This window comes from Rattus norvegicus, chromosome 7, assembly GCF_036323735.1.
Source record: "Rattus norvegicus strain BN/NHsdMcwi chromosome 7, GRCr8, whole genome shotgun sequence".
Taxonomy (NCBI): domain Eukaryota; kingdom Metazoa; phylum Chordata; class Mammalia; order Rodentia; family Muridae; genus Rattus; species Rattus norvegicus.
The window spans coordinates 77,995,110-78,017,042 of record NC_086025.1 but is presented as its reverse complement, the minus strand read 5'-3'; positions in this window follow the sequence as shown (position 1 = coordinate 78,017,042).

Sequence of the window (21,933 nt, the reverse complement as noted above, 5' to 3'; positions counted from 1 at the left end):
CATCATCCTGATGACTAAGATGTTGCCAAACTCAGACACTATTGTGGATGCCAAGAAGTATATGCTCACAGGATCCTGATACAGCTGTCCCCTAAGAGGCTCTACCCGACCTGACAAATACAGAGGTGTGTGCTCATGGCCAACCATTGGACTGAGAATAGGATCCCCAGTAGAGGAGTTAGAGAAAGTACTGAAGTAGCTGAAGGGGTATTTAAACCCCATAGGAAGAACAATATCAACCAACTAAACACCCCAGAACTCCCAGGGACTAAACCACCAACAAAAGTATATACATGGAGCAAATGATGGCTCCAGCTGCATATGTAGCAAAGCATGGCCTTTTCAGGCATCAGTGGGAGGAAAGGCCCTTGATCCTGTGAAGGCTTGATGCCCCAGTGTAGAAGAATGCTAGGGATGGGAGGAGGAAGGGAGTTGCTGAGTGGGTGGGAGAGCACCCTCACAGAAAGGGAGGGTGGGATGGGGATTACTGGAGGGGAAACCAGGAAAGGGGATAACATTTAAAATGTAAATAATGAAAATACCCATTAAAAAATACATCAACAATTGACAAATGGGACCTCATAAAATTGAAAAGCCTCTGTAAAGCAAGGGACACTATCAATAGGACAAAACAGCAACCCACAGATTAGGAAAAGATCTTTACCAACCCTACATCCGACAGAGGGCTAATATCCAAAATATACAAAGAACTCAAGAAGTTAAAGTCCAGAGAACCAAATAACCCTCTTAAAAAGTGGAATACAGAGCTAAACAGAGAATTCTCAACTGAGAAATCTCAAATGGTTGAAAGCACGTAAAGAAATGTTCAATAATCAAATTTTCAAAGCCCAAAAATTTGAGAGTATGTCACATGGGATGAGTTGGAGGGACAGTATTTGGGAGGGGATAAAGGAAGAAAGAAAAAAATGAAAAGTCATATAATTCTATCTTACTTAAAAATTTATTTACTATAAAATAAAAATTATATAACAAAGTAGAATTCAGTTCTACTCAGAAGCATTACAGTTTTTTTAATTATAATTAACCTTCAAATGATTTCTCTCTGAAGACAAATTTAATGGAAAGCTCTAATATCAATGTTTTTCTTTCACCCTTTGTTGGAACTCAAACTGAAAGTTTGGACTTTGGACTTTGGACTCTAGTTCTATAACTGTAGAACTATCCCAGAATTATTAGGAACAACTAATTCATTAAATCATCACAATTATAAAGGACTGCTCTTGGGTCAGTCTTTTTAGAGCTATTTTGTCAGATAAGAATAAAATTAGCTAGCTTCAAAAGAATAAAATATCTCTTAATTTGTCCTATCAAGGACATCTATCAGAATGATGTTCATTGGATCTTACAAATGTCCTATATGGCATATACTGTTATACACATAAAACACATGAGAAATTGAGTCTTATTAAACTTAAAGGATTTGATAGGGATATGACTCAGTAGTAGAGTTTCGAGGGCATGTATGAGAACCAGGCTTTAAAGCCCATTACAGATAAATCATTTAAAATGTGAATTTATTAATCCCACTGGGATAATAAATGGTATGCTCATGATTGAACCCTGTGTCCAAGCACAAATCACAACAACAAGTAAAGCAGTCCCAGTCTTAGGATTTTCCACATCACTGATGACCTTTTGTTAAGTGCTAAATCTTGTTTGTACTGCTTCAAAATCATATTTTAATTTAGCTTTGAAATCCTCATTTTCTGACTCCAACGCCTGCTCTTTCAAACCTACACTCTCTTGTACTCAGGAAACAAAATTAACTTCACAGAGAAGAACATCTAAACTAGTCACCAGAAGAAGCATATGATCTAGAAGATTGGATAAAGCTCAAAATGAACATGGCTTACAACATCAAATGTCATTTAAAGACCCAGATAGAGAGCATTACAAAATGTGAGGGACAAACAATAACAAAACAGCACAGGCAGTACCCTGTCTGTTCAAGGGTCTTATTCTACTAGAATTTACCCAAACACCCAGAGGAGCATCATTTTTTCCATCCTATGCATTATGAATTCACGGGTATGTTCTAAGGCATTCTAATTTGTGATGTTCAATATTCACAAAAACACAATAACTTGGAGCCTGCCATTCAGCCTATAGGATAGCTGGTGTGATGACAACACAATCACTTGGTGACATGTTATGAAAGCACCTACAATGACAGTTGGTGATGGGTGGAATGGGTCAGCTTCAGGGAATCTATATGGCATCTTGTAACATCTTCCTTTTTTCCTTCCTTACTTAAGTACTTATTTGTGTGCATGTGAGCATGTGCCATGACACTCCCATGAAGGTCAGAATAAAACTTGATCGAATCTGTTCACTCATTTCAATCACAGGGATTCCACCTGCATCAGCAGACTTGACATAAGCTCCTGTGTATGTTAAACCATCTGAGCTTAATCTGAGAAGATTCATGAAATTCAATATTTTCCCTTCTTAAACTTTTTTGATGATTTTCCAAGAAAATTTTGCTGAATTCTGGACCTCTTGTTTTGATACCATGGGGTATACCTAACCCCAGACACAAAAGGACATGTACGGTATATACTCATTTATAAGTGAATATAAGCCATAAAGTACAGGTTAGCTACACACTAATCAATAGACCCAAAGAAACTAAATAACAAAGAGGACACAAGGAAGAATACTTGAATCTTCCTCAGCATAGGAAATAAAATAGATACTGAAAGTAGATGGAGGGAGGAAACCGGATGGGAGAGTGGATGAGCAGGGTCAGGCAGTGGGAAGTGGATCAGATAGAGCAAGGAAGGGAGAATGGAAATTGGTGGTAAGAACTGGCAATCACTAGGCCACATCACAGACCTGGGATGGATGGAGGCCCTGTGAACCTATGGGACAACTCTTGCTGAGACTCTGATCAGTGGGGGATATGGATCCTGAAGAGCCAGGTAGGACTTCCAGAGGACAGATAAAGACATCAACCTTTCACCCAAAGTATGCCCTGTCTACAAGATGTACAGGGACAAAGATAGAGCAGAGATGGCTACTCAAACAATGGCTGACCCAACTGAAATTCATCCATGGGTAAGAACCAATACCTGATAGTCTGTTATGCTTACACACAGAAGCCTAGCAAAATTGTCCTCTGACAGACTCCACACAGCAGCCAGTGGAAACAGATGCAGAGACCCACAGTTCAGGTCTCTTGTGGAGACTAGATGGAGATTAGGGTGTCTTGTGGAAGAGTTGGGGAAAGGATTGAGGTCCCTGAAAAAAGTAGGGGCACCACAAGAAGTCGAACAGAGGCAACTAACATGGACTCTTGGGGGTTCCGCGAGACTGAACCACCAACCAAAGAGCAAGCATAGGCTGGACCTAAGCTCTCTGGGGATATGTAACAGTTGTGCAACTTCATCTTCATTTGGGTTCTCCAACAACTGTAGGGGACTGTCCCTGACTCTATTGTCTGCTTGTGGGTTCTGTCCCCCTAATTGGACCACCTTATCTGGCTTCCATGGAAGAGGATGAACCTAGTACAGCAGTGACTTGACGTATGTGTATGCATGTGAAGGAGGCAGATGTGGAATGGGCACTGTATGTGGGGGTGAGAAGTGAGGATTAGGGCAGGATCTGCATGAGGGGATAGTGGGAGGAGAAAGGGACTGTACATTGGGATGTAAAGTCAATGTTTTAGAGAGAGAGAGAGAGAGAGAGAGAGAGAGAGAGAGAGAGAGAGAGAGAGAGAGAGAGAGAAAGTGCCGAAATGCTTATAATCCAAGCAGTAGAGTGGTAAAAAGAGATAAATACCTGGCCTCACTGCCTAGCCTACTTAGCAAGTTTGGGGCAAATGTGAATTATTTTCTCAAAACACAAAGTAAAAGTTTCCTTAAAAACAACCTCCCAGGTTTTCCATCATCTTGTAAATGCACACAGGAGAACATGAGCACCCAATCACTCATACATACATGAACACATGAAGAAAACAAGGAATGAAAAACAGATGAAAAAAGCAGAAAGAGTAAAAATATTATCCTGCCTCCCAGATGAATGGTGATGTTCTGAGGACTTTGGATCAGGACAAGGAGCCTTTACTTGTCTCACTGCAGGTGTCAAAACAGCCACAGAGAGAGTCTCACCTGTTTGTTCAATTGTTTGTAATGCTGAGTACACAACTCCTTAAAGAGAATGAGTGTGATGAAATCTACAAAACCATGGCACCCAATTCCTCCAAACAACCACAAAATTAGTGCCAATCTATTTCAGCATTTCAAAATGCATTTATGTACTCCTACTTTATGCACTGCGTCAAACAGAAACCAAATGGAAAAAACACCAAGATCTCTAAAGGTGATCTCTCAAACTGGCAGTCCATACTAACATTATGAAAAAATATTGTATTTTCCTTAAAGATGAATATTAGTATGCTTACTTAGTGTCATGTGTTATTTGAAAAGTTTAACTTTCCATTTTATTTTACATGTAGAGAAACAAAAGAGAGAGGTAGGGTGATCAGAGATGGTGAAGAGATCATAGTTTAGTCATTATGCCATATAGATGAAGTGATAAGTAAAGGCAAAGGCTGGGACAGCAAAGCACCTCCCAGTCTGTCAGGACAGGACAACTCTGCCAGCCAAATGGAATTGACTCAGGATCAGGTCACTGGCAAGAGAAGGCTAGAAATGACTAAAGGCTTGCTTTGTTCACAAGTAGCAGTTGCTTATTAAACCTCACTGAGATTTTAAAAAAATGATGTAGGGGCTGGAGAGATGGCTCAGCAGTTCAAAGCACTAATTGCTCTTCCAGAAGTCCTGAGTTCAATTCCCAGCAACCGCATGGTGGCTCACTACCAACTGCAATGAGATCTGATATCTTCTTTGGATTTGTCTGAGCAAACAAACAAACAAGAAAAAAAATGACGTCCTAAATCTCCCCAAGAAGAAAACATGAAGACCTTCTTATTTAATTACACCAGCAAGAGTAAATTTGTAAAGTGAAACAAAATATAATTTCTGTTGGATGTTTTATTTACATTTCAAATGTTATTCCCTTTCCCAGTTTCCTCTCCTCAAATCCCCTATCATATTCCCCCTGCCCCTGCTTCTATGAGGTTGCTCCTCCACCTGCCCACCCATTCCCATTCTGGTATTGTCTAATACTGGGGCATTGAACCTTCCCAGGACCAAGGGCCTCTCCTCCCACTGCTACCAGATAAGGCCATCCTCTGCCACATATGTGGCTGGAGCCATGGGTGCCTCCATGTGTTCTCTTTGGTTGGTGGTTTAGTCCCTGGGAGCTCTGGGAGGTCTGGTTGGTTGATATTGTTGTTCTTCCTATGGGTTGCAAAACCCTTCAACTCCTTCAGTCCTTTCCCTAATTCTCCCACTGGGGTCCAGTGCTTTGTCCAATGGTTGACTACATACATCTGCATCTGTATTGGTTAGGCTCCGGCAGAGCCTAACAGGAGACAGCTATATCAGGTTCCTGCCAGCAAGCACTTCTTGACATCCACAATACTGTCTGGGTTTGGTGTCTGTATATAGGATAGATTCCTAGGTGGGGCAGTCTCTGAATGGCCTTTCCTTCAGTATCTGCTCCATACTTTCCCCCCATATTCCATTTACTCAGGAGCAATTTAGGATTAAAAATTTGGAGAGGAGTGGGTGGCCTCATTCCCCCAACCAGGAGCCTTGCCTAACCTCTGGATTTGGTCTCTAAAGATTCCCTTTTGTTGGTATTTCAGCCAATGTCATCCTGTTGGGTCCTGGGAGACTCTTGCTTTCCTGGAATATGGAACTTGCTGGAGGCTACCTCCAGTAACCCATTCCCCATTACTGTACACTTCTGTGTAATTTCCTTATCCACTGTATATCATCCCCTGCTCCTCCCATCCTCCCCCCTTTCCCCTCCCTGTCCTCTCTTCCTCCCAAATCCCTCCTGCCCTCTACTTCTGTAAGTATTTTGTGATCCCTTCAAAGGACTGAAGCATCCACACTTTGGTCTTCTTTCTTCTTGATCTTCATATCATCTCTGAGTTATATCATGGGTATTCAGGGATTTTAGTCTATGTATTTTTATTGGGGAATTGAGTCCATTGATGTTAAGAGACATTAAGGACCAGTGATTGTTGCTTCCTGCTATTTTTGTTGTTAGGGGTGGAATTGTATTTGTGTGGCTATCTTCTTTTGGGATTTGTTGCTAGATTAGTTTCTTGCCTTTTCTAGGGTTTAGTTTCTGTTCTTCTGTTGGAGTTTTCCATCTGTTATCCTTTGTAGGGCTAGATTTGTGGAAAGATATGGTGTAAATTTTGTTTTGTCATGGAATATCTTGGTTTCTCTATCTATGTCAATAGAGTTTTGCTGAGTATAGTAGCCTGGACTGGCATTTGTGTTCTCTTAGGGTCTGTGTGATATCTGCCCAGGATCTTCTGGGTTTTAGAGTCTCTGGTGAGAAGTCTGGTGTAATTCTGATAGGTTTGCCTTTATATGTTACTTAACCTTTTCCCTTACTGCTTTTGATATTATTCTTTGTCTTGTGCATTTGGTGTTTGGACTATTATGTCACAAGAGGAATTTCTTTTCTGGTCCAATCTATTTGTGGTTCTGTCAGCATCTTATATGTTTATGGGTATCACTTTATTAGGTAAGAGAAGTTTTCTTCTATAATTTTGTTGAAGATATTACTGACCCTCATATTGAGGCTCATTCTCTTCTAAACCTATTATCCTTGGATTTGGTCCTCTCATTGTGTCTTGAATTTCCTGGATATTTTGGGTTAGGAGCTTTTTGCATTTTCTTTGACTATTATGTCAAGGTTTCCTATGTTATTTTCTATACCTGAGATTCTCTTTTCTATCTCTTGTATTCTGTTGGAGATGCTCACATCTATGACTCCTGATCTCTTTCCTAGGTTTTCTATCTCCAGACTTGTCTCCCTTTGTGATTTCTTTATTGTTTCTATTTCCATTTTTAAATCCTGGATAGTTTTGTTCAATTCCTTCACCTGTTTGGTTTGTGTTTCATATAATTCTTATGTTCATATAATTCATGTGTTTCCTGTTCAAGGGCTTCTACCTATTTACCTGTGTTGTCCTGTATTTCTTTAAGGGGGTTATTTGTGTCCTTCTTAAAGTCCTCTATCATCATCATGAGATGTGATTTTTAAATCAGAACCTTGCTTTTTTAGTGTGTTGGAATATCCAGCACTTGCTGTGGTTGAAGTACTGTGTTCTGATGATGCCAATTAGCCTTAGTTTCCGTTGCTTAGGTTCTTGTGCTTGCCTCTCACCATCTGTTTATTTCTGGTGTTATCTGGTCTTGCTATCTTTGACTGAAGCTTGTCCGTCCTGTGAGCCTCTGAACCTGTGATCATAGGTATGTCAGCACTCCTGGGAGACCAGTTCTCTCCAAGCAAGATTTGGGTACAGAAAGCTGTGGCACAGGGTTAGCTCTGGGACACAGATGAAAACCTGAAACCAAAATGTAATTTTTAATATGAATTAATACTGATGATTTGTTAGTAATTTCATTTTATTTTAGTAGGAACAGGAAAATCTAAATATAATATTGAAAAGTCTGACAAGAAAACTCAATTATAAAATGTGGACAAATTACAGATATTACTATTGGATCCAGCACAAAGCTGGCTGACCTTTACAGTCTCTGATTATATTGAATTAATAGACAGAGTACTAACAGTAATTCCTTAAAATGGCCTAGTGAAAAGACCATTGTATGACATAAAGACATTGTATGAAATGGAGACACGCAAGCTTGTCTCAAAAGTACTCATTTGTCATCAGAAACACATTTTACTGGGTAAGTCTCCACTTTATTTGTGAAATAAATCTCCATCTCAAGATATTGACTTCTTTTCTTCTCACACAAGAGCCTCTGCTTGCCTCAAAACTGTTCTGTTGATATGAAAACTACAAGAAACTAGCCCCACTCCACACCACAACTAGCTATGTCATTATGTTTTAGAACTAAAACAGATATCTGGAAAGGAGCTCTTCTATGATTGTTCTTATGAATAAAGTTTTATTAGAACACAGGTAAGACAAGCATTTATGTATTGTCTATGACAATGTTTCTACTACTGTTTGTGAGTTGTTGGAAAACAAAACATAGTAACCTCAAAGTCTAAAGTATTGGTTGGTTCTCTAGCTGTTTACAGAAGTAGTTTGCCTATGCCTAATTTCCTTCAAGATCTTAAAGTCAATAATGATTATACTGGCCTGTGGTCATCAAAGAATACGATTCTCTATAAATCTTAAAATCTAGAGAAGCAAGTAACATGTATTCTTAAGACATAGGCTGATTTGCTCATTGCTGCAATAAATACCCTGACAGAAGCAGCTTAAGAGAGAATGTTTTAATTTTACTTATAGCTCCATAGGGAGACAGTTCACCAAGGCAGGGAAGGCCTGGTGGCAGGAACAGGAAACTGACCTGTCAATTGCATTCACAATCAGGAAGTAGACAGTAAACCCAGAACTAAGATAAAGTTACTAATCTCTAAGACCCATGGCAGTGATCCAATTTCTCCAGTGAGGATCTACCTCATAAGAATTCCATAGCTTCCAAACAGTGCCACTAGCTGGGAACTAAGTCTTTAAAGATGCAGACTATGTGAGACATTTTGCATTCAATCCCGAACATGAACAACCACAGATGTTAAGCATGAGTATGGAAAATTACCCAGTTTGTTCTTCAAATGTTATTTTTTTCTTTCTGAGTTAACCTACATTTGTACTTACCTTTGCATCAGAAATACCATTTAGGGGATGGTATTTACAGGAAAATCAGCAAATTCTCACTTTATGATTTGAAACACATTAATATTTGAAATGCAATAGTTCCAATAATAGAAACTTTCCACAGAACCATGGTCCTATGAGGAAGACTGACTCTTCTGGACAGAGAAAACTGAAATTACATAGCTCTGGCCATCATTACTGACAGTTATAGCATAGTAAAGACTTTTATAGAGTAAATTTTAGAATCGACCTATGGAGGGATTTATAGAACACTGGTGTTTCCTAAGAAGAAATTAATTCTACTTACATACCACAGCTAAAAGAAAGAATCCAATATCTTACAAGATGGAAAGAATTGCCTGTTTCAAAGTGAATTTAAATAGGAATGATGTGGGTGTTAGAAATCTGAATTTTAAACCATTCTCCATGTTCTCATGGAGACAGCCTTTAACTATGCTTTGTACACACACACACACACACACACACACACACACACACACACACACACAAACACACACCCTTCGCCCTGCCACAGGTAGTACATATGCATACAACCCACCTGACAATCGATTGAAGACTGACAAAGTAATACAGACATATAGTAAAGCAAGGAAATTCTGTTTTGAAATATTCAGCAATCAAATGTTTAACATAGCAGTTAAAACTTTGGAAGATTTAGACATTAAATCCTTTTTCTGTCATTGTGTCATCCATCTGTCAGTTGTATCCATTATAACTTGTCTTAGTCAGGGTTTCAATTGCTGTGTTAAAGCACCAGGACTGAAAGCAACTTCTGCACACTTGTGTGTACACATATACAGAGCAGAAAGACAGATAGGGTAGGAACCTGGATGAAGAAACTAGAGCAGAAGCCATTGAGAAGTGCTACTCTACTGACTTGCTTTTCATAACTTACTAAGGTTATTCTCTCAAAGCACCTAGGACCATTATCCCTGGGATGAGACCACCCACAGTAAGCTCCTAGATGAATAATCAATCCAGAAATTGTACCTAAGGTTTGTCCACATGCCAGTTGAGGTTCCCTCTTCCAAAATGACTTTTAAAAAATGTGTCAAGTTGACATAAAACCAACCAGCACATATCTCTTCTGAATAGATATAATTAAATTTATTTCTTTGCTTATAATTTGTGCATGGAGAATTAAACACATTTTATTAGATAGTAGAATATATTTTTCATTTATTAGTGTTTTATCCTTCACAGTTAGATTTAAACAATTTTAAAATTACCAATGAATTATTGGTAACTATTTATGTTTACTTTTTTTAGGCTGTCTTTGCCATTGAGACAAGCTCATGTATGCCCCCAGCAAGGAATGAAACTCCAGCCCAGACCTCCATGTTCGCTCCATAGAAGAGGTAACTCTAACAGAATTGACTTCCCAGCAGCGCTTCTCATGACACAAGTCTTTATGAACACACTCAAACACAGGGCCCATCTAAGCCAGGCTCCGCAAGCATCTTTGCTTATGTATAGTGTGTACTTGTTTATTTGCAAGGGACCAATTTATGATTGATTTATGATGTCTTTATTCATGTATATGTATCACAAAATTAACTCTGTTGTTCTTTGGTCTCTCTTGTGGTTCTGTTTTGATTTTTAACTAAATCATACTACATTATAGTTAAATTACTGTCTATGGGAATAATACAAAGTTTGCAGAGAATTGACATGTAATGTAATGTTAAGTAATACTTCCCAAGCCTATCAAATAACTTTCTATATACTGATTCCATCATAGAGATCTTATATTTTTATTAAGTCTAAAATATGACTAAATGTTGAGTGATTTTATATACTACACAAAGATATACAAAAATAATATATTCATTCACTTACAAAGCCTGTTGGGTTTTAAAATTTTAGCTATAAAACTCATGTCTGTTAGTGGTGGCACATGTCTTTAATCCCATCATCTCACAGAGAAATTCTGTGAAAACAAAAATAAAACCCAAGGGCAAAAATGATAAAATGCTGCTCTCTTAGACATATTGTGAAATATTAATCATAAGAAAATACTACTGATGGGAATAATTAGAATTTTTGAAAGGGTTTGACAAAGTTGCCACATCAAGGAACAATACACAGTATGAAACAACAGTCAACAGCAAAGGTTTACCAAATTTATTGTTTCTGTATTTCAAAACTAGTACAACAATAGTTGAACATTTAACTGGCAAAATATTATGTACAACTCTTCTCAATGAAAACTTGGTGAAGGAAGAAATAAAGAAAGAAATTAAAGACTTCTTAGAATTTAATGAAAATGAAGGTACAACATACCCAAACTTATGGGACACAATGAAAACAGTGCTAAGAGGAAACCATATTGTTCTGATTGTTTCAAAAGGAAACTGGAGAGAGCATATATCAGCAGCTTGACAGCACACCTGAAAGCTCTAGAACAAAAAGAAGCAAATACACCCAAGAGGAGTAGATGGCAGGAAATAATCAAACTCAGGGCTGAATCCAACCAAGTAGAAACAAAAGGACTATACAAAGAATCAACAAAACCAGGAGCTGGTTCTTTGAGAAAATCAACAAGATAGATAAACACTTAGTCAGACTAACCAGAGGGCACAGAGAATGTATCCAAATTAACAAAATCAGAAATGAAAAGGGAGGCATAATAACAGAATCTGAGTAAATTCAAAATCATCAGATCCTACTACAAAAGCCTATATTCAACAAAACTGGAAAATCTGGATGAAATGAACAACTTTATAGACAGATACCAGGAACAAAGTTAAATCAGGATCAGATAAACCATCTAAACAGTTCCCATAACTCCTAAAAAATAGAAATAGTCATTAAAACTCTCCCAACCTAAAATAGCCCAGGACAAGATGGTTGTAGTGCAGAATTCTATCAGACCTTTAAAGAAGACCTAATAACAATACTCTTCAAATTTTCCACAAAATAGAAACTGAAGGAACACTACCCAATTCGTTCTATGAAGCTACAACTACACTTATATAACTACATAAATACCCAACAAAGAAAGAGGACTTCAGACTAATGTCCCTTATGAACATCAATGCAAAAAATACTCAATAAAGTACTTGCAAATTGAATCTAAGAGCACATCAAAACAATCATCCATCATGATCAAGTAGGCTTCATCCCAGTGATGCAGGGATGGTTCAATATATGGAAATCCCTCAACTTAATCCATTCTATAAACAAAATTAAAGGAAAAAAACACATGATCATTTCATGAGATGCTGAGAAAGCATTTGACAAAATTTAACACCAGTTCATGTTAAAAGTCTTGGAAAGATCAGGAGGAATTCAAGGCCCATACCTAAACATAGTAAAAGCAATATACAGCAAACCAGTAGCCAACATCAAATTAAATGGACAGGAACTTGAAGCAATTCCACTAAAATCAAGGACTAAACAAGGCTGCCCACTCATTCAAAGCATATTCAATAGAGTCCTAGGCAAAGCAATTAGACAACAAAAAGAGGTCAAAGGGTATGAATTGAAAAGAAATAAGTCAAAATATTACTATTTGCAAATGATATGATAGTATACTTAAGTGACCCCAAAAATTCTGTAAGACAACTACGAAGCCTGAAAAACAATGTCAACAAAGTGGCTGGATATAAAATTAACTAAAACAAATCAGTAGCCTTCCTCTATTCAAAGGATAAATAGACTGAGAAAGAAATTAGGAAAATGACACCCTTTACAATCATCACAAATAATATAAAATACCTTGCTGTCACTCTAACCAAGCAAGTGAAAGATCTGTACAGCAAGAACATCAAGTCTTTGAAGAAAGAAATCAAAGATTACAGAAGGTGGAATGACTTCCCATGCTCATGGATTGGCAGGATTAATGTAGTAAAAATGGCCATTTTGTCAAAAGCAATCTACAGATTGAATGCAATCTCTATCAAAATTCCAACTGAATTCTTCATAGAGTTAGAAAGAGCATTTGCTAGTTCATCTGGAATAGCAAAACAAGAAAGCAACCCAGGACAGCAAAATCTATCCTCAACAATAAAAAAAAAAAAAACTTCTGGGAAAATCACCATCCCTGACATCAAGCTGTATTACAACAACCATGAGAAAAATTGCCTGATATCAGTACAGAGACAGACAGTTAGATCAATGGAATAGACTTGAAGACCCAGAAATGAATCCATACATCTATGGTCTCTTGATATTTGACAAAGGAGTTAAAACCATCCACTGTCAGCATTTTCCATAGATGGTGTAAGTTCAACTGGAATCAGCATGTAGAAGAATGCAAATCAATCCATTCTTATTGACTTGTACAAAGCTTAAGTCCATTAGGATGAATGACTTCCACATAAAACCAGATACACTGAAACTAATAGAAGAGAAAGTGGAGAAAAGCCTCAAATACATGAGCACTGGGAAAATTTTCCTGAACAGAACATCAATGGTTTATGCTTAAAGATCAACAATTGACAAATAGGGCCTCATAAAACTGCAAAGCTTCTGTAAGGCAAAGAACAAAATGGCAACCAACAGATTGGGGAAAGATCTTTAACAGTCCTACACCCAATACAGGGCTACTATCTAATATATACAAAGAACTCATGAAGTTAGACTCCAGAGAACCAAATAATCCTATTTAAAAATGAAGTACAGATTTAAACAATTCTCACCTGCAGAATACCAAATGGCTGAGAAGCACCTAAAGAAATGTTCAACTTCCTCAGTCATCAGGGAAATGCAAATCAAAACATACCTGGATTCCACCTCACACCACTCAGAATGGCTAAGATCAAACATTCAGTTGACAGCATATGCTGGCAAGGATGTGGAGAAAGAGAAACATTCCTCCATTGTTGGTGGTATTGCAAGCTGGTACAACCACTCTGGAGATCAGTCTGGCTGTTCCTCAGAAAATTGGACATAGTACTACCTAAGGACCCAGTTATACTCCTCCTGAGTATATACACAAAAGAAGCTCCAACATATATCAAGAAGCTATGCTCCACTATGTTCAGAGCAGCCTTATTTATAATAGCCAGAAGCTGGAAAGAACCCAAATGTCCTTCAAGAGAAGAATGAATACAGAAAATGTGGTACATTTATACAATGGAGTTCAACTCAGTTATTAAAACAATGACTTCATGAAATTCTTAGGCAGATGGATGGAATTAGAAAATATCATCCTGAGTTAGGTAACTCAGTTACAAAAGAACATAGATGGTTTTCATTCCCTGATAATTGGATATTAGTACAAAATCTTGGAATACCCAAGATACAATTTACAGGCCACATGAATCTCAAGAACAAGGAAGACCAAAGTGTGGATGCTTCAGTTCTTCTTAGAGGGGGGAACAAAATACTCACAGGCAGAAATACAGAGACAAAATGTGGAGCAGAGACTGAAGGAAAGACCATCCAGAGACTGCTCCACCTGGGCATCGATCCCATATATAGTCACCAAACCCAAACACTATTGTGGATGCCAATAAGTGCTTGCTAACTGGAGTCTGATGTAGCTGTCTACTGAGATGCTTTGCCAAAGTCTGACAAATACAGATGTGGATATACGCAGCCAACCATTGGGCTGAGCACTGTAACCCCAATGGATGACTTAGGGGAAGAACTGAAGGAGCTCAAGGGTTTTGCAACCCATGGGAAGAATAACAGTATCAACCAACCAGATCCCCCACAGCTCCCAGGGAGTAAACCACCAACCAACTATGAATGGACCCATTGCTCCAACATATACGTTCCAGAGGATGGTCTTGTCAGACATCATTGAAGAGTGGCCCTTGGTCCTGGGAAGGCTCGATGCCCCAGTGTAGGGAAATGCCAGGGAAGGGCAGGAGTGGGTGAGTAGATAGGGGAGCAACCTCATAGAAGCAGGGGAGGGGTAACGGGAAAGGGTGTTTGCAGAGGGGAAATTGGGAAAGGGGATAACATTTGAAATGTAAATAAATAAAATATCCAATTAAAAATAATCCACATATTGAAACAAGCAAACAAAACAAAACAAACAACAAGAATAAAAACTCTAAGATGTTTTTTAAGTCACTCAGTTTTAACTTGATATCCTGATTTCTTTTTTACAATTGTAGCCTTAGTAATAGGCAATGGTTATAATATAAAACATATATTTGTTTGGAACTTGGAGGTGTATGTAGATAGCCGGTGGCTGGAAGGCAGCCTGGATAAGAAGGTGGCTTCTAGGACAGTCCTGATTAAAGCTGCTTTTAATAAAAGGAATTGGCACCTCACTCCTTGTTCTCTTGTAGTATGTTCTGAGATTCCTGATCCATCACTTAATAAACATTGTAGGCGAGTGTTGGAGTCCATGTTTTCCTAAATTCAAAGGCAATAATGAGTGGTACAACATATTTCTTAACCTCATTTCTCCATAGTATAACACAATCACATAAAAATTCTTACTTCAAATTTTTTATTAATTTCTTTTTTATTATAAGAGCTTTCTAACAATAGCTTTCACTGTGACATTTTCACATTTGTGTAAATTTGTACTTTTCTCATATATGCCCTGAGCACCCTACTTCAGAAATTCTTAATAAATTTTGATAAAGGGACAAATTCAGGAATATCTGAATTGTACTTTATAGTGTTTGGTACAGTCTATAACTATTGAATTCAAGCTGTAATTACCACTAAGAAATGTAAAGACAAAATAAAAGAAATTGATCCCTGGATGGGAGATACATTTAAGAAATAGACAGCATCTGAGTAGATATAGAGACAACTGGAATATAGTGCATGCTTTGCAGTGCTTGAGAATGGGAGTAGTTCATAATATGAGGCCAAACTGTGGGAAATGAAAGAATGCTTAGTGAAACAGAAGACAATTATACCTCTTAGATTCTTTCTTTATTCTTCAGAGAGTTTCCAAGGTCTGTGTCTAGCACTGTGTTTTACACCACTCTACTTAACAAATATTTATATTATTCTGTAAAGTGTAATAGTGCTTCCCTTACCCATCTTCTTTGCTTGCCAAATCCTCTGGGGCAAGCCAAGCTGCCCTGAGCTGCCTGTAATCCAAAGGAGACATCCATCCTCTCAAAACCTCTCTGTCTACCTTCGTCAGACCTGTGGCTCCTGAACCACGGATCCACAACCATACACCCCAAGGATATCCATAAGACGCCTGCCATACCAGAACAATTGAGGTTAATTTCCTTCCCAATACATACCACAGAAAGAATATCCAGAGACAAAAGCCATCCATATGGCTAGAGGCCCTTGGAAGAACACAGTCAGCAAAAGCTAAGGCAATATGACACATTCAAAGCCCAGCTACCCCACTATAGCAAGCCCTGGATATCCTAACAAAACCAAGACACAAGAAAATTACCTTAAATACATTCCTATAAAGATGATAGAGGCCTTTAAGAAGGAAATGAATTAATTCCTTATAAAACTACAGGAAAATACCATCAAACAGGTAGAGGTCTTTAAAGAGAAAATAAATATATTCCTTAAAATATACAGGAAAAGACAATCAAACAGGTGAAGAAAATAAATAAAACAATGCAAGACCTAAAAGTGAAAATAGAAGCAATAAATACAACACAACCTGAGGGAATCCTGGAGATAGAAAACCTGGGAAGAGAACAGGAACAACAAATGCAAGCATCACCAACAAAATATAGAAGATGAAAGAGACAATCTCGGGCATAGAAGATACAATAGAAGCCCTTGTAGAGGAAAGAAATAAATCCCATAAACAAATACACAAATACATAAATCAGTCAAAAATGGTAAAGCTAAAATTTCCTGACACAAAACATCCAAGAAATTTGGGATGCCATAAAAAATGCATAGTCTAAGAATAATAAGAATAAAAGTTGAAGAGTCCAAGCTCCAAGGCCCAGAAAATGCTTTCAATAATATCATAGAAAAAACCATTACATCCTGAAATAAGAGATTACTATGAACACAAAAGAAGCATATTGATCAATGGGATAGAATTAAAGATCCAGAAATAAAACTACACACTTATGGACACTTGATCTTTGACAAAGAAGCCAAAAATATACAGTGGGAAAAAAAGAAAGCATCTTCCATAAGTGTTCTGGTCTAAACTGGCAGTCTGTATGCAAAAAAATAAAAATAGGCCCATATTTGTCACCATGCACAAAGCTCAAGTCCAAGTGGATCAAGGACCTCAACATAAAACCAAATACACTGAATCTAATAGAAAAGAAAGTGGGAAAGTGCCATGAACTCATTGGTACAGGGATAATTTTCCCAAACAGAACTACAATGGCTCATGCTCTAAGAACAAGAATTGATAAATGTGACCTCATGAAACTGGAAAGCTTCTGCAAGGCAAAGAACATAGTTAATAGGACAAATCAGCATCCCACAGATTGGGAAAAAAACTTCACTAACAACACACTCAGTAGAGGGCTAATATCCCAAATACATAAAGATCTCAAGAAGCTAACCACCAAAAACCAAACAACCCAATAAAATAGTGGGGTCTGGAACTAAACAGAGAATTCACAACAGAGAAATCTCAAATGGCTGAGAAGCACTTAAATATTCAAAGTCCTTAGAGATCAGGAAAATGCAAATCAAAACAACCCTGAGATTCTACTTTACACATGTCAGAATGGTCACAATCAAAAACTCAGGTGACAGTACATACTGGCAAAGATGTGGTGAAAGAGGAACACTCCTCCATTGCTTATGGGATTGCAAATCTGGTACAATCACTCTGGAAATCAATCTGACGGTTCCTCAGAAAATTGAAAATAGTTTTACCTGAAGACCCAGCTACATTATTGCTGGGCATATGCCTGAAAGATATCCCACCATACCACAAGAACATGTGCTCTAACATGTGCATAGCTTTATTTGTAATAGTCAAAAGCTGGAAACAACCCAGATATCCCTCAACCAAAGAATGGATGAAAGAAAAATGTGGTTCGTGTATTCAACAGAATACTACTCAGCTATTAAAAATAAGGATTTAGTGAATTTTGCAGAGAAATTGAGAGAACTAGAAAATATCATCCTGAATGATGTAATCCAGACCCAAAAGAACATGCATGGTGTATCCTCACTGATAGGTTGATATTAGTAGACTTAAAGTACAGAATACCTAGGATACAATCCATAGACCATATGAAGTATAACAAAGAGAAAAATAGAAGCAGGAAGAAAATAACCATAGGTGGCAGAAGAAGGAAGGGACCTTGGTGGGAGAGGGAATGGAGAGAAAGAAAGGGGAACAGGATCAGGTATGGGGATTAAGGACAGGAAAGAATCTCAGAGGGCCAAGAGAATGAATGAAAATATGCACTCTATGGCGAGGACATAGGGGAACACTCTAGAAAGTACCAGAGACCCAGGAGGTGAGTGACTCTCAGGACTCAATGGGGGTGATTGACCTTAGCCAAAATGCCCAACACTAGGGAGAGGGAGCTCTAAGGCTCCACTGCCAGTAGATAGACAGAGCCTCAAATAGATGAACATGGTTACTAACCCACAGTCAGTATTTCTAATGCATAATTGTTCCTGTCTAAAAGAACTAAAGGGACAAAATCTGGAGAAGAGACTGAAGGAAAGGCAGTCTGGTGACTGTTCCAACTTGGGATCCATCTCATAGGGAAAGGCACCAAAGTCTAACACCGTAACTAATGCTGGGGTATAGTTACTGACAGAAGTATGGCATAGCCTCTGAGAGGTCCTACCAGCCACTGACTGAGACAGTCATGGATACCTACAATCAACCATTGGACTTAAATCACAGCCTCCTATTGTTGAGCTATGGGAAGGATTGAAGCAGTTGAAGGGGAGGGTGACCCTATAGGAAGACCAACTATTTCAACTAACCTGGAACCAAGGGAGCACCCAGAGACTGAGCCACCAACCAGACAGGCTATATGGGCTGATCTAAAGCCCCTGACATATATACTAAAAGATTTCCTAGTTTGTCCTCAGTGGAAGATGTGTTTAATCCTCAAGAGACTTGAGGCTTCAGGGAATAGAAAGGCATGGTGTGGGGAGAGAAACCTCTCAGAGTAAAGAGATGAGGAATGGTGTGAGGGGACAGGGAATCGGGGACAATGACTGGAGTGTAAATAAATAAAAGAAATAAAAGAAACATTGCCAAGCTTAAATCCCACATTGAACCCCACACATTCATGGTGGGAGACTTTAACACCCCACTCACCAAATGACAGGCCATCCAAACAAAAACTAAACAGAGAAATTATAAAACTAACAGACATTAAGAATCAAAAGTACCTAACAGACATCTAAAGAATATTTCACCCAAACATAAAAGAGTATACCTTCTTCTCAGCACATCTTGGATCCTTCTCCAAACCTGACCATATAGTCAGCCACAAAGCAAACCTCAACAAATACAAGAAAATTGAAGTAACACCTTATATCTTATCAGACCACCATGGATTACAGTTCGACTTCAACAACAGAAACAGTGGAAAGCTTACACACTCATGGAAATTGAGCAACTCTCTACTCACTGATCTCAGTGTCAGAAAAGAAATAAGGAAGGGAATGAAAAACTTTCTATAATTCAATGAAAATGAAGGCACAACCTACCCAAATTCATGAGATACAATAAAAGCAGTCCTAAGAGGAAAGTTCATAACACTAGGTACCTCCAAAAAGAAACTAGAAAATTTTCATACCAGCAATTTAAAAGTATACCTGAAAACAATAGAGAGGAAGAGGAAGAGAAGGAAAAGAATGAGGAGGAAAAGGAGGACTATGAGGAGGAGGAGGAGGAGGAGGAAGAGGAGGAGAAAGAGAAGGAATTAAGCATACCAAAGAGTATTCAAAGGCAGGAAATAATCAAAATATAGGCTGAAATCAATCAGTTAAAAACCAAGAAATCAATACAAAGAATGAACAAAAGCAAGAGCTGATTCTTTGAGAAAAATCACTAAGGTAGACAAACTCTTAGCCAAACTAATCAAAAGACAGAGAGACAGTATCCAAATAAACAAAATCAGAAATGAAATGGGACATATAATAAGAGACACTGAGGAAATCCAAAGAAGAATTAAGTCTTATTTACAAAGCGTGTAATTCACAAAATTGGAAAATCTAAACATTTTCTAGACAGATACCCCTGTCTAAACGTAGAAGAAGGGAACTAGGTGGGAGAAGGTTTGGAAAGAGGATTGGGGATCATTCAGGATCATCTGTTCAGAGGGACAAGATAGATGGCCACATAGCCATGAGAATGAATAGAAATCTGCAATTGACAGAATTGGGGAGTCGAGGGCATCTTCAGGATGAGATACAGACCTGGAATAAGGGAGGCATCCAAGAATCGGTGAGGGTAACCTTTGCTGTGACTCACAGCACTGGGAATATGGAACCAGAAGAGGCGACCTCCCGTAGCCAGTCAAGAACTCCAGTGGAACCATAGGGACACCAACTCACCCACAAAACTTTCTACCCAAAATTTATTTTGTCTAAAGAAATGCAGGCACAGGGAGCGGAGCAGCGTCTGAGGGAACAGCCAAACAATAACTGGCCTAACTTGAGACCCATCCCATTGGCAAAACCCATTCCCTGACACTACTAATGATACTGTTATGCTTTCAAACAGGAGCCTAACATGGCTACTCTCTGAAAGGCTCCTCCCAACAGCTGACTCAGATGTAGATACCCACAGGCAAACAGTGGATGGAGCTTGGGAACTCATGGAAGAATAGGAGGAAGGATAATGATTGTGGGCCCTGAAAGGAATAACTCCACAGGAAGACATATAGAGTCAGCTAATCAGGACTCTTGGGGCTCTTAGAGACAGAACCATCAACCAAAGAACATACACCAGCTGGACCTAGGCCTCCACACATATAAGAAGCAGATATACACCTTTGTCTTAATGTAAATCCCGAGCAACTGGAGCAGGGGATATTCCAAAAGCTGTTGCCTGTCTTGGGATATGTTGTTCTAGCTGGCATGCCTTGACTGACTTTAGTGGGAGAGAATATCCCTAACTTCATAGACTTGACGTGCCAGGGTGGAGGGATACCGGGGCGGTTCCCATCTGCTCAGAGGAAAAGAGGAAGGGAAGGGGGAAAGATTGTCTGAGGAGATGACTGGGAAGGGGGCAGTAAGTGGGATGTAATGTGAATGAGTAAAAAATAAATTAATTAATTAAAAATAAATTAAAATAAAATTTAAAAAGAAAGAAAAGGTGTAAAATCCCCAGATTGAATTAACATATAAATATTTGCTCATCTTCATAAAGTATCTTGCATACTTCTTTTAGTAAAAGACTTAGAACACTGCTATTATGCAAAGAAAAGTTGGTAAGTTACATTTATGGCTACAAAAAACCAGCATAGTTAAGAAAATCACAATATGACCATGACAGAATTTTTCTTTTTTATTATAAATAGAATCTTTTATGGTAACATATTCAATTTTATTCAAACTTACCTGAAAATAACCTCAGAAATATTGTCTTTTGTCCCACTGTTTCGTCGAAAGACAGCTTGTCTTTAATTTACAGTTTCAAAGTGCCAGTGTAAAGTATTGTAATGCACAAGAATCCTGGCAACAGGAATCTCTTCAATGTTGATTTACTTTTATTTTTAAATTGTGGGTTGTTCTTCCTTAAAATTATTGGTGTTACGACAGTAATAACAATGTTGATTTTCATGAACTTGCCACATACTGGGCATGGCACCAAGATAAAACACTGCTCCTCAGTAGCTGTTATGCAAACTGCAAGTCTAATCCTAGATTTCATCATGACTGGAGGAGGGTTTGTAGTCGAGGCTACGCATGAAATTAAGACCCTGGACTCTGACCTCATAGGTAGCAATGAATATTCTAGTAAGAGCACCAGTGGAAGGGGAAGCCCTGGGTCCTGCTAAGACTGAACCCCCAGTGAACTAGATTGTTGGGGGGAGGGCGGCAATGGGGGGAGAATGGGGAGGGAAACACCCATAAGGAAGGGGAGGGGGAGGGGGATGTTTGCCCGGAAACCGGGAAAGGGAATAACACTCGAAATGTAAATAAGAAATACTCAAGTTAATAAAAAAAAAATTAAGTGCCAAGTCAAAAACTCTAAGCATCAAATGTTTTAAAGTTGAATACATTATATTGGATTTAAAATCACTAATGTGAAATGAATAATAACCCTACTGTATGATATAAAAGGTGTATTTTATTTGTTTCTGATA